Raw genomic sequence first — 12,192 nt, 5'->3', positions numbered from 1 at the left:
AATTTATGTACAAATGCCCCTTAGGAAATAGCAAGTAGTGCAAACCATTGTGAGAAGTACTCCATTCCACATCTTAGATGCGGCACAACAATGCCTTATGGGAGTGGTAGTCCACAACCCAGAGCTGAAAGTAGCACATAGAATGTAATTAAGCAGGGTGACACCCAGAAGAACACAACACCCACTACATAGTGATACGATGTAACTGTACATTTATTACCATTGTGCAACATTTGGTGATACATACATAAATGACATGCTGCACATTGTCGTTACAGATGGCCCAGGCCCAGCAGCAGCAGATTGTGTCATTGTGGGGGATGTTGAAACACAGCCTCCATCAGACTCCAACACCAACGAGTCAGTGAGTATTGCGCCAATCAGACGCAGGGCAAGGGTTGTACCTCTCCCCGATTTGAGCCTGGACTCGGATGACATGCGGGATCAAGGCCACACTCCATCCCCAGAAGCCAGATCCACAGTAAGGCAGCAGGTCCCTGCCCCAGCGTCACTCAGCACCCCGCAGGCGGCCTCACGATGCAGGCACACAACACGTGGAAGTAGGTGAGGGCCCATCATTCTTTGGTGGCCTGGAATCATCAATGCTTAAAGTGCAGGGCCTGAAAAACAAAAACATAAGGGCAATGCACAGGCAGATGCCGGCACACAATGCCAAGATAGGGGAGCTTCAGAAGCAGTTGGAGTGCCTTAATACAAACATTTGCAAGCTGCATGAGGGACAGCTTACAGCTGCGGAGAACACCAGAAAACTGACCAATGCAGTAAAGGAACTCTGTACAGAGATCAGGCATGAGCGAGTCAGCCACCGCAGGCATGAAAGGCGATTCATTGGGATGTTTAGTGGCTTTTGTAGATCAGTCAATTGCCTTGCGACATCTACTGCCCTCATATCATGGCGTGCTGTGGCCACACAGGTGGAAGCAGCACACAGCAGTCGGGATGTAGCCCAGGGACTGGTCCAGATTACAAACGTTCTGGATACTATGCTGGCAAATCGCAGTGCTACACTCAGTGAACTTGGACTAGTGGATACTGAGGAGTCATCTAGCCTCAGCAGCCTTTCAGTGCTCACGACGGATCCTAGGCATCGCAGTGCCAGGCACAGCACTGCCACAGAGGCTGATACAAGAGGTGCCGGCGAGGCCACTGCGCACTCGATTAGAATGCGTGGCCGTAAAAAGTGACTTTGATGGCCACAGGGGACTGACTGCACATGTAGATTTACAGCAAACTATGAAGACAATAGTGCGACACTGTAAATGGATCATTTATTACACGTGTATTGTTTTGTACTAGTGACACGTATGTTACCTGAAGTCAAGGTAATAAAGGTGCTAAATACCAGAACACATGTCAGTGAGGTTCTGTTGTCATGACTTACATCTGAAATGGTTGTGCATGATGTCAGCACTCCTTTGCCTGCCCTCTGCTGCACTGGTCCTGTCTGCTGGCTGTAGGGGTGGTATGGGATCATCATCCTCATCTGAGTCTGGCTCTGATATTTCCACAGGTAGCTATATTGTGCAAGATCGCATATGTGGCCACTGTTCTACAGGTCGTGTCCGGGCTGTACTGTAGTGCCCCTCCACTTTTGTGGATGCACCGGAAGCGACGTTTCAGCAGGCCAAAGGTGTGCTCCACCACACTGCGGGTTGCCCTGTGTGATGAATTGTATCTCCGCTCTGCTGGTGTTGCAGGATTTAGATAGGGCGTCATCATGTAGGTTCGCACTGTGTAGGCACTGTCTCCTGGAAGGAACACAGGGTATAATGAGTAGCTGAGCCATCTGACGTCACACTGCCATCAATGCACCATTGTAAAGCGGGAAAATACCTAGTAGATATCCTTCACCAAATTCCCCAGCTAGCAGTCTTGTGTGAATCCCGCTGTGGCGAAAGATGTACAAATCATGTGTGCTCCCTGGGTACCTGGCCACGAGATCAGTTATGATGTAGGAGGCATTGCATATCACCTGTATGTTCATTGAATGTTGGTATTTACGGTTGCGGTACACATACTCTGTGGCCGATGGTGGACAGATTGCAACATGTGTCCCATCTATGGCACCTAGGACATGGGGGAACTGTGCTATCTGGTAGAAATCTATTTTTGTCTGCTGTATTTCCTGTGGGGTGTGGGGGAATCTGATGTACTGGTGTATCCTGCTCAGCATGGCGTTTAGAAATGCATTGAAAAATCTAGAGAGGGTACTCTGTGATACCCCTCCAGCTGCAGCTATGACCCTTTGATAGCTCCCTGAGGCACATAAGTGCAGGGAGCATAATACCTGCACATGGGTGGGTATGCTATTGGTCCTGTGTGTTGTGCGCTGCAGTATGGGTTGTAGCTCAGCTATCAGGTCAAGAATCATGGCTGAGTTCAACCTGTACTTCTCATATATTTCCTCCTCAGTCTGGTCAAAAAGGGTAATGAGAACTCTGAAAATGCACTCCTGTCTCCTCCTCCCTCTCCTCAAACCTGCCAAGATCCTCATTCGCCTCGCCATGACGTAGAGTGCAGCCATTGTGGAAAAGAGTCTGAGGCATTCTGGGCCTCTTTATATAGGTTGCACCTGGTTACCACCTGGTTTCACTCCGTGGTGATTTGCATCTGCAAAAGGCCATTCTGCGAAAATTCGCAATTTGCGAATTTTTTATGCATCGAATTGCAACATGGTTTTGCATGTCGCATTTTGCGTCTCGCAATTTGCGACGTGAAATACCGAATCTGTATTTGCGAGTCGCTATTCTGACTCGCAATTTGCGAAATGCTAAATGCGATTCGGTATTTCATGTTGCAAATTGCAAGACACAAAATGCGACACGCAAAACCATCTTGCTTCGCAAAAAATCGCAAATTTAGCGATTCCTTGTTTTTGGCCTGCGAATGCCTTTCATGCATCGCAGACCACGTTTTTGCATTCGCAAACGGCGGAATACTGCGATTCGCACCGTTTGCGAATGCAAAATAGTTTGATACATCTGGCCCAAAGTTCCATTTTGCATTACCTAAATAGCAAAATTTAAGAAATAGCTGTTTAGGTCATGCAAAATGGAATGTAACAAAATAGTGAATTCCCTAATAGCGATTTCTAAAAATTAGAGAATGCTATTAGGAAAGAGACTCCATTCATTCCTATGGGCTTTTAGGCCCATAGGTGCAAATGATTTCACATTTCCTAATTTACCTACCAGGAATTCACAAATTAGGTAATCCAAAAACAAGGGTGCTGAGGGCCTAAGGCACCCTTTCATGTACCACCCAAAAGAATTGTGCACATGTAAAGAGCACACATGCCCTGCGGGCATGTGTGCGCTACATGGCACTTTTTAAAAAATATTTTTAAGGCATTTTTTAAAAGTGCACATGATTACCACCAACTTGGAGTTGGCAGTAATTGCATTTCCTAAATGCTCAGCTCACATTTAGGAAATGACTGATATATGTGCACACAGGAAATCGCAAATAGTAATTCCTTATTTGCGATTTCCTATTTCTGGAATCGCGAATTGTGATTCCCTCCTCGGAGTCGCAATTTTAGGGAACCACTTAAAATTGTGATTCCCTAAAAATGGACTCCAGTGCCTTTCATAAATTGTGAAAGGCTATTTTGCATTCACAAACGGTGATGTCTTGGAATTCGCACCGTTTGCGAATGGAAAATGTTTTAATACATCTGGCCCCTTGATTTTCTAAATATTTTTGCACTCAGGTCAACTTACTGTTTAGGGCAGGTGCATAGCTATCAGTTGGCCTTTTAGTACTCAAAAAGTGGCCAGGAAGGTCAATTTTCATTGCTTACGTCAGGCCCCACAGCACCCTAGCTACACAGCTGGGAGAGGGGACAACTTTTCGCCCATGAAATGTGATGGACTTAATATCACTTTTTATACAGACCTGTCAGGATATCTCGTAGTTTCCCCATAGGATTTCCCGTCGCTATTAAGCAAATACTTTCTGCCTGCAAACGTTAAATTGTTTTACACATCTCAGATTACACCTGAGGCCCTGCTTTACTGTTTTCTCCCTCCCAAGTAGTTGTCCTCATTCTTTCTTCTTTCAGATAAAGATTACTCGGAACGACTCCACGTTTGCCCTCCATCAATTATGGCGCACCGGATCATGGTACCTTTTAAATAGACATCACAAGCCCAGCTTGTGGGCTGATTTGACATTTTCGTACATCAGGGCCCGTCATCCAAAATTAACCATTCCATGTCAGAGGCTGACATCTCTGAATGACGGGAGAGACCTTTTGCTATCTCGACTTCCGCATGTCAGGAGCCAATGACATTTGCCTCTTCGGAATCCTGCCCTTTTTGTAGTTGTTGAACATGACCTTTGACAAAACCTGCTTGTTTTCCTCTGAAGGTCACTCCTCCAGCTTAACATGCACCCTCGGGGTTGGCACGAGACATGTTTCCCCCTTCCTATGTGCACGGTGTAAGATTCCCTAATTGGGTCGCCAAGTGGTAAGTGCTTACATGAAAGATTTAATGATGGGAATAGATGTTTTGTGCTAGTTTGACTAGACTATTGAAAAGTTTTTCTTTCAGCTGAATAAATATTTTTACCTAGGACTCCAGAAAATTATTTTCTGTGTCTGCAGCAGGCCTGTACAATTGCGACCAAACCATTTATGGATCTCTGACTTCTGACTGCATTACTCCAGCTCTGTGAGTGCTCCTTTGGTTTCCGGTAAAGAAAAGGGCTTGCCAGCAAGAGGTGTGCCTGGTTTTCAGGATGCTTCTAAGATGGTTGTCCCTACTTCTCCCCCTAACAAACCCATTGTTCTCTTCACGCCTCTTTGCTATCCCCGCCACCAAGAATGATGTTTTACTCTATGGGAAAGTGATGCCGCACTGGTGGCGCTGCACCCAGAGCAGCACCACTTTCCTTGCGCCCCTTAGCGCCCCCCACGACCACTATGTGTGCGCCGTATTTAAAATACAGCGCACCATGGCAAAGGGTAGGAGACAATAGCGTCATTTTTTTACGCTATTGATGTACTCTGCAGGAGTTGCGCCAAAATTTTGGAGCTACTCCTGCAGAGTACATAGGGCCCCATTGTATTCAATGGCATGCCCCTTTTTAACACCTGCAACGAGCAGGCAATAAAAGTGCTGAAAAAAATTGTGCAAGTAAATCTTTTAGCTTTCCTTGCGCCATTTTTTCGGCCCCCTCACGGGGGAATCCCCCACCCTTTGCATACTTTATGCCTGGAGCAGGCATAATATGGCACAAGGGTTTAGAAAGTGGCACAATGCAATATGGTGCGGGGAAAATGTCACTTTAATGCCGTCCTAGCGTAAAAAAAAGTATACTTTGGTGATTAGGGCTGTTAAATATGCCCCTAATTGTTTATTGCTCTTCTAACTTACCAGACGTGTCTCATACACCCATGAATTTAAACGTTTAGTACAGAGATTCATAACAAGCAAGCTATGGCTAGAGATTTTTTGGTGAATTCTTCTAGCCTCTGAAGGTTCTCGTTTTACTGATGAAATTACAGGAATATCATTTGTGCAGCACACACAGCCTGGAGACATTTCAGTTTGCAAACTAACTCATAAATGGGCATATGTGTTTTAGTTGGCTTTAACTTAAGTCCACCAGACTTCAGCATACGTAAAGCGTTTACAAATTTTCATAACAAAAAATAGCTTCTTGTATGGTGTTGTATACGTGACAAAAGTTTCTAGAAGAGGAGGAGCAGTTTGTTGTGAATATGTGTCTCACTAACTCAAAGTAGGGTGGCCATAACTGAACACAATATATCATATTTACAAATGTAAGGATGCCCCATACGTAGAACATGTGAACTGCTTGAATGCTGCTCATGATATAATGAATGAGATGATTGGTTGCAAAGCTGGATTGGCTTTTTTAATTAAGACTTCAAATGTTAGACTTAGACGATGGACATTAGTTTCTAGTCGACTTTGTAGCATGACTGATCTTAAGAGACTTGCAACTGAAGCAGAAAAGATACTAAATAATAACCACATAATACCTCCTTAACTGGCAGATGAAAGCATTACATGAAACCCGGAGCGACGCATCTAGAAGAAGCGCCTGTACAAACGCTGCACATACTTTTGTCTTTGACTCATACTAGCAGGAATGAATTCCTACGGTCCTGTAGTTACTTGTGAGCTACCATGAAATCTGTTAGTACCACTCTACAGGGTAACTCTGCAGCCTGTAACACCTTCAAATGTTAAAGGCTGTAAGAGGCCGCATGCTCTCAAATGTCTGGGACAGAATAATGACCCATCTGTGACTGAAGCCCCTCGGGAGGGTTTCCATCGAAAATTCCTTTGTTGCATCGAAAACTGTCTTTAGGGCCTATAAGTAGCGAGCCATTGACTGAAAAAACTCCCGTTTTGCACTGCATCAATAGCACTAGCTAACAGGCCCCACTCCATGGCTTAAAGTCGTCTGCACCCTTAAATAATCCGACTCAATTATAACTCCATACAGTTCAGACGTTCTAGTGTAAATCTGTGGTGTATTGATACTATTGTGTTTGTCAGAAAATATAATTCTGTGAGTGGCGCAATAGTTTCAAAAGGCCTGTAATATTTTGGATGAAGTAGAAGGTGCTGCTTAATTTGACTGAATCTCTAAAATTTGCTCCACTAATTCAAAATGCCTCACACACAGCTGTTTCCATGAATAGTGTCTTTCCTGTACCTTTACTCTGCGACATTTCCCGGGACTGTGCTTTGAGTGTCATTTTGGGCAGGTTGGGATTTTCAGGTAAAATGGTACCACATATAGGAGTCGGTTACAAAATTACAGAAGGGGTGAATGTTATATGAGCATCTCCATTGACTCCAGATAATATACATGGTCAAAGGGTGTCTTTACTTTGTTTCCTGTGCCCAGGAAAAAGAAACAAATGAGAAATCACTTTCGATGGAGCCACATGTGCCTCTTCCTAGCAGAATCTGTCTTTGCTAACCAGGCTATTAACACCATTTAAAGTTCTATCGGGAAACAGATGCCTTGGAAAAAGTAAATTGAGCTGGACATTAAATTATTTCATTGTTCTTTTGTCTCCTGGCCACATTTCCCCCCTTGACTTACAGTAGATGGGTATGTAATGCAAAGCTAGGGGTGCACTCAAATATACCCACAGGAGTCTGGGCAACAAAACAAATCCTAACATGCAAAATTGACTTTCAAGGGATCAATCAATTGCCATCATTTGGACCAATAAAACATGAATTATTATTGTCCTAATATATATAATTTTTTTATTATTTTAATGTACACTCTATGCAGTATTAACCACTTGCCACTGTGAAACACCTCTGGAAAAATTACCTAAACATCTCATATAGACTCTAAAACCATTATATGCAGTACATCGCCCTTATGAATTATATGTTAGACTGCCATAATCCACTTTCATTTCAAACAATACTACTCTGTCTGACCAGGTAGTCCATGAGGCTAGACTTAATTGCCACAGTCTATTGCTGTTATTAGTGGGATTCACCACTGTCCACATGTCAGTAAATAGTAGGGACTTCTGGTATGTTGATTTCGACGTGTTTCGCCTATTTAATTCTGGACTCTTCAGGACCCTTAAGGCGCATGTATCTCGCTGCTGTTGGGAATATGTCTCAATTTACACTGGCATGCGGCTCAGGGGGCCCTCCGTCCGGAGTGCTGGGAGCCAACCATCTGGTGAGGAGGAACAAAACCTCGCTGATTATCCCCGCTTAAAAATGCCCCCTCCTTCTACAGCCTCATGCAGGTTAAGAAAGGTTTAAGACTATAGGTGGCTGATTTGTTCAGTAGGAGGGTCTGTTGCAGAATAATCTACTGGAGTATACAAGAAAATTGAAGATGCTGATGTTTTTAAAACATAGGCCTTCATTACAACCATGGCGGGCGGCTGGACCGCCGGGCGGCTGCCATTGCAGCCGCACTCCCGCCGCAGCCAATATGAGATCCCCGCTGGGCCGGTGGGCAGAAACCTGGTTTCCGCCGCCGGCCCAGCGGAGACTCCGGGCCTCAACACAGGAGCTGGCTCCAAATGGAGCCGCCGGTGTTGCGGCTGTGCGACGGGTGCGGTTGCACCCGTCGTGATTTTCACTGTCTGCTGTGCAGACAGTGAAAAGCTGCACGGGGCCGTGGCAAGGGACCCCTGGACTGCCCATGCCAGTGGCGTGGGCAGTGCAGGGATTCCCAGGGGCCCTGCGACTCCCCGTTCCGCCAGCCTTTTCATGGCGGTTCAAACCGCCATGAAAAAGCTGGCGGGAGGGGGACTCGTAATCCCCTGGGCAGCGCTGCAAGCAGCGCTGCCCTGGAGGATTACTTCCGCCGGGACAAAAGTGTCAGAAAACCACCGGTCCCGGCGGTGCGACTTAATCCTCCATGGAAGCACCGCCAGCCTGTTGGCGGTGCTTCCTCCAAAACAGCCCTGGCAGTCAAAGACCGCCAGGATTGTAATGATCCCCATAGTTGTTTGCCTAGTTTAATCCCAATGCGGAGGTCTCTTTGATAGGTCCAGGACACCTTTGTAGATTGTTTTTTAAAATATATATTTCGTAATTGGACCAAGGGCATTAGAGAGTGTAAGATTACTGTAGGCATAGGTCAGGGCAGGGCACTATGACCCTGCTAGATTGACTAGTGACCATAAGGTCACTCCTTGGGGACACAAAGGAGGAAAAGGAAGAGCCAGGTGACGGACTGAGGAGTGGAGGGACAGCCCGGGACAATATAGACATGCTGTTCAGGCACACCAGAAAATAAAGAAAGACACCTCCTACCAGGGTTCAATGTCCCACTACATTTTAGGTATTCTGCATCTGGTGACAAGGTCAAAATAGTGCCCAGAGAACAAAATTGTCAGCGGTGTAACTTCAGGATCCCAATCATGGTCATCTGCAGGCGAAGAAGAAGCATCACAGGGGCCCAGGCCTGGCTACTCTTAAGGTTGGCATCAGGACTCTACTTTGATTTCATGCAGGCAAAGAAGACGAGGCATGACTGTTTCCAGTGATGAAGCAAGAGGAGCAAAGGCGGATTCCCGACCAGTAGTGTGGGACCCTGAAATAAGTAAAGAAAAATAAAGCTAAGCAGTGAGTTTCTTGTGTGAGCTTCTAGGAATTGTATTAACATTTCCTGATGGTATAGGCACAGTGAGTCCCTATATCTTGAAGTTCATGTCGAACTGTTACACAGTCCTACTTAGTTCTTAGCAACCGTATAACACCTGCAGTTTACAAAAACAAATGATGCATTCAGGGAAAGAAAATGTGTATTAAAATGTTACAAGAAGAATAATTGAATAATTTATGAGTCATTGTTAGGCTATGCTGTACTTCTAGCCCCATGTCATAACTAAGACGTATGAATAATAAATAAATACTTTCATGTATACATGCATAAAGTGATTTTGAGACATCATGTTCATCCATTGGTGTGTTTAGCTCTTATTTATATTTGGTTCTGCCCATCACAGGGAAATGGGTCAAGCAACATCCATCATTAACTTTCTTGCAGTCTGAGCAATGGCATTTTGCATGAGCAAATGAAATGTCCACATCTGCCTGAAAAGAAGAGCACCATAACCCACCAGGTAAGTTGGTCAATATTTAACATTGCCAGTGATTCTTTGCTTTCTATTCTTTACCTTTTTTATTTTTGTCGCCCTTTTGTGTTTAAACTATGTTTCAGTTTACAGAAATTCAAAGCTGATAGTACATTGTCTTTGCTCTATCCTGAATCTCATTTTCCTCGGATGTGCTTTAAAACCTAGAATGGCTTCTATGGCTCTTCTGCAACTTTTCTAAGTACACCTTCCTCCTAAGAAGCACCTGTACTCTTAAATTAAAATTATATGTAATTACTATTTTTTTTTTAAATGTAGCGTACGATCATCATTTATTTTCTTCCTTTTATTTTCGTAGCATATCCTTGCCACAAAACATATATCCATCGCATCAGCTTGTAAAACTAGAATTATTGTCTGTGCCGATGCTTGTTTTGCTTATTGCACGCTCACCCTGAAAAGGAAAGAGGTTCAAAGGTGGAATTCGCTTCCCACTTTTGAGCTGTTTGGTTCGTCATCCCCCTTCCCTCCCAAGCTCAGGAATGTATCGTGAATTCCCACCTGACCCTGCTTAGCTTTGGCCTGGAGGAAGTCACAAAGCAGAGTTCTGAGAAGTGGAAGAGACAATAAGAACCTATTAAAGTAAGTATGGGGGAATCTGTCTCTCCTGCTCCTCTCCTAGTTATACCCAGTGACAGATGCGACCTTTGAACTACACCCCCATCCTGCCGCCGGGCCCAGTGAAGATAAAAACGAAAAAAGTGAAGAGCCCAGGAGCCAGGCCCTTGTCTCTCACTTTTAATGAAGCATTAATGTTTCCTCATGTTGACTGCTCAGAATAGGCCTGAGGCACAAACAAAAGTTCTCACGCTGAGAAAGAAGTACACATACAGGGACACCTGGAGTGTCATTCCCCACCTTCAAATACATGTTTAACCTGCTGGAAACAGAGAAATGTGTTTTGTTATTTCTTCTGCATATTGGTATAGAGCAGAGGTCTTCAAACTGGGGGGCGGGCCCCCCTTGGGGGGCCTCGAGTGATCTCAGGGGGGGCGCCAAACTCTGGCCAAAAGAAATATTATACAGATAACATGCCTTTGTTTTAAGCAGAAGCATGTTACTGGAGTTTTAAAAAGGTAACAGTACTTAACTGCAATGTTTAAATAGGTCTAAACCTATTTAAACATTGCCATATTTCTACAATAATAGTGAAAAATTCTGAGGGGGGGCCCAATGATTTTTATTTTTCAACTGGGGGGGCGCGGCATTAAAAAGTTTGAAGACCACTGGTGTAGAGGGTCAGATTTATGCCTTACACTGTTCCAACGCCACATTAGCCTTATTTTTTGGCGCTAATGTGGTGTTGGAAGGGGAAAAACGCTGCACCATATATACAAAGTGGCACAATACTTGTATTGCGCCACTTTGTGACCTCTTGTGCCACATTATGCCTGCACCAGGCCTAATGTATGCAAGGGGGGCGTTCCAGCGCAAGGGGGACAGTAAAAATGGCACAAAGGAATCTCTGAGATTCCTTTGCACCATTTTTATCTACATTTTTAATGCCTGCTAAGTGCAGGCATTAAAAAGGGGCTCCCATTGATTACAATGGGCGTCTGGGTGCTTTGCAGGATTAACGTCATAATTATTTACGCTAAAGCCTGCAAAGCGCCGGACTAGCATCAATAATTGTGATGCTAGTCACCCTACCACCATGGTGCGCCGTATTTTAAATACAACGCTACCTTGGTGGTATTAGGGGGGCGCTAAGGGGACACAAGAAAAGTGGCGCTGCACTATGTGCAGCACCACATTTTATAAATCTGCCCAATAGTATTCATACGAGCTTAGTAGTAACACTGAAAATATGACTACTACTGTTATAGTGCCACGGAAGAAATGTATTGCCATGATAACTGCATTTCATTCAAGGGTGTGCAAAGATAAAAAAAAGCATTGGCAAATCTGCCTAGTGTTGGCTGCCACTCACAGCACGTTCACCACCCACCATAAGTACCAGACCCTAAGCACAAGAGTTCTGGGTCTCTATTACAGATCGGGGGCAGAATTCCTATGTGTGCCATGGCGCACCTTGAAATAGGTGATGCTACATGTGTGCCAGTGTTGTCTGTATTACAGAAGGGACCACACAAGTGTCTGCAGACCCCTCTGTAATATCAAAGTGTCTCGAGGTGCACAAAGTGGACACACATGCCCACTGTATCCCCGTGGGCACTTTCTAAAATACAGTCCACAGTGGGCATGAAATAGACTGCACATCGGGATATTATTTGCCCACTGGTACTCCACAATTTGAGTCAAGACATCCTGAGGGTGGGCAATCGATAGTCACAGCTATTCTGTCATTTCTTCACTGGCACTCAGGGCTAGCGAGACTGCTTTGTGGCAGCGGTAAAAACTGCATCTAATGGCTTGCAGCCTGATATCCCACCCTTTTTTGGAAAACCATCATTTTGCAGAGAATTCATGTGGGAAAAGTTTAGGTTTGTCTCAAATTTAATCGAGGAAACTTCATCCTGCTTCATCAAGAGCAAACTTTCTTGAGTTCGCAGGTGAAATGTAATTTTGCTGTCATA

This window comes from Pleurodeles waltl, chromosome 7, assembly GCF_031143425.1.
Source record: "Pleurodeles waltl isolate 20211129_DDA chromosome 7, aPleWal1.hap1.20221129, whole genome shotgun sequence".
NCBI classification, from domain to species: domain Eukaryota; kingdom Metazoa; phylum Chordata; class Amphibia; order Caudata; family Salamandridae; genus Pleurodeles; species Pleurodeles waltl.
The sequence above is the reverse complement of the archived record's forward strand: the minus strand, read 5'-3'. Positions refer to the sequence as shown.